The sequence below is a fragment of the Leptonychotes weddellii genome, unplaced genomic scaffold (assembly GCF_054177405.1).
Source record: "Leptonychotes weddellii isolate Sample4059 unplaced genomic scaffold, ASM5417740v2 HiC_scaffold_23619, whole genome shotgun sequence".
NCBI lineage: Eukaryota > Metazoa > Chordata > Mammalia > Carnivora > Phocidae > Leptonychotes > Leptonychotes weddellii.
This window is the reverse complement of record NW_027826013.1, coordinates 1-2484: the sequence shown is the minus strand read 5'-3', so window position 1 is coordinate 2484 and position 2484 is coordinate 1. Positions and strand designations below refer to the sequence as shown.

At 40.8% G+C, this 2484-nt stretch overlaps 1 long non-coding RNA gene across 1 annotated transcript; it reads right to left on the bottom strand.

Annotated features, from left to right (window-relative positions):
* Positions 1-566: 566 nt before the first annotated feature.
* Positions 567-1924, bottom strand: LOC145718854 (uncharacterized). Its single transcript, XR_014142052.1, has 2 exons — positions 1094-1924; positions 567-623 (listed from the first exon to the last, which is right to left on the bottom strand). It is a non-coding gene; the product is annotated as an uncharacterized LOC145718854 (long non-coding RNA).
* Between the last annotated feature and the right edge of the window lie 560 nt (positions 1925-2484).

Below are 2484 nucleotides of genomic sequence, written 5' to 3'. Positions count from 1 at the left end.
TTTTTTTAAAGATTTTATTTATTTGCGAGAGAGAGAATGAGAGACAGAGAGCATGAGAGGGAGGAGAGTCAGAGGGAGAAGCAGACTCCCTGCTGAGCAGGGAGCCTGACGTGGGACTCGATCCCGGTACTCCAGGATCATGACCTGAGCCGAAGGCAGCCGCTTAACCGACTGAGCCACCCAGGCGCCCTGGGTAGCATTTTCTTTCACTCATTTTTCAACAACAAGGAAGAGCTGAATCACATACACACCCAGTATTATACAGAAATAAACTGATACACACACCTACACAAAGAATTAAACTTCATCTAAGGTTTTAACAGAATCAGTGTGCTCTCCTTTCTAGTTAACCAAAAGAGATACTGCATTTGGAAGGATGCTCTAGCTAAGCCTCTTCAAAATAGATACAATAAAGGAAATAATTTTGTGGAATAAAAGTGCTTTTAATAACACACTGAAATAAAACTCTGACAGAAAACAGAGTTAAAAGAAAAAAAGAAGACATTAACACAATAAGTTCAATTTCAGTGAGGAGACAAGCAATATGCTATATTTTAAACTTACCACAAGAGCAAAGAACACCATAAAGAAAAATGATAAACTACTTGTGTAGCCAAGAAAGCCTGTAAAATAACAGTAAAATAAAAAGCAATTTATAAGGAAAGTGATCCTAACATACAGCTAAAGCTATACATCTTGGGCATGTTTTCCATTACAGTGCTTGGTATCTGGGGCTTAGGGCTGAGAATAACAACATTCCAACTATCTGTCACAGATCATTTATGCAGCTCCGTACAGCAGAAGTGGAACTGGCTTACCACTAATGGTACACTGGGAGGAAAAGCTGCTCTTTAATGTTCCACTGTAAAGATTTTATTTTAGTGGGGCAGACAAAATACTACTGCAAACCAAGTAATAGGCTAACTAGGCAAGGCTGAAGGCCGAACAACCTAAAATAAGTCCAAGTTCAAAATTTTCACTGCTACCACCCTTCTGCTAAAAATGTGGTACTGTGAAATTTAAAAGCCCCTTAACATTATTTTCTTTCTTCCTTCCTTCCAAACAAAAACTGTCCTCTTCTCTAAAGACTTACCTATTTTAGGAAGAAGTGCAAGAGGGAACACAATGCCAACACAAATGATTATTAGTAGTGTTTGTCCATCGAGATACCAAGACCTATTAGAAAAAAAAATAATAATCGTATTTTAGGCCCAGGAATCCAGTGCTCGTGTTTGCGCACCCACACAGTTGTAACCATTACAACCACCCACTAGGAAAAGCCTACTTCCTTTCATTACAATATGTTCTTGTGAAATCCTGTTACTCTTATTAATGAATTTATATTTAAGAAATGTATCAAAACAATGAGATGCCATTTTCCAACTACCAAATTAGCAAGTATTTGAAAGTAAGATAATGGTCATTGTTGGTGAGAAGTGACAAGGTGTACACAAAAGTGGTGAAGGTAGGGGTGCCTGGGTGGCTCAGTCGGTTAAAAGTCAGGCTGTTGTTTTTGGCTCCTCATGAAATCAGGGTCCCGGGATTAAGCCCCAGGGTCAGCCTCTGTGCTCAGTGGGGAGTCTGCTTAAGGATTCTCTCCCTCTTTCTCTGCCCCTTCCCCTTGCTCGGGTGCATGCACTCTCTCTCTAAAATAAATAAATAAATCTTTAAAACTGGTGAAGGTAAAAACTGTGTATATTACCTTTCTGGAAAGCAATATGGCAAAAGATACTGAAAAACTTCAAATATTTAACACTTACAGAAGACTATTAAAAATAAACAATCAGGGGGTGCCCGGGTGGCTCAGTTGGTTAAGTGTCTGACTCTTGATTTTGGCTCAGGTCATGACCTCAGTGTTGTGAGATAGAGCCCCTAGACGGCTCTGTGCTGGGTATGGAGCCTGCTTAAGATTCTCCCCCATCGCCCTCTGCCCGCCCCCACCCCTCCCTGCTCATGTGCACTCTCTCTCAAAAAATAAATAAATAAATAATCAGTTGGGGCGCCTGGGAGGCTCAGCCAGTTAAGTGTCTTGACTCTTGATTTCAGCACTTCAGCCCATGTCTTAATCTCAGGGTTGTGAGTTCAAGCCCTGCACTGGGCTCCATGCTGGTTGTGGAGCCTACTTAAAAAAAAAAATAATAAATAATAAACAATTCCCAACAAGGACAAAAATATTTGTAAAAAGATGTTTACTGCGAACATTTAAAATATTGAAAACTGGAAACAAATAGCTAAGACCACGACAATTTTTAAAAACGAATTATGGGAGGGGGCGGAGCAAGATGGCGGAGGAGTAGGAGACCTGGATTTCGTCTCCTCTCAGGAATTCAGCTGGATAGGGATCAAACCATTCTGAACACCTACAAACTCAACAGGAGATCGAAGAAAGGAATAGCAACAACTCTCTGAACAGAAAAGCGACCACTTTCTGGAAGGTAGGACGTGGGGAGAAGTGAATCCGAGGCGATATTCGGGAGGATAGAC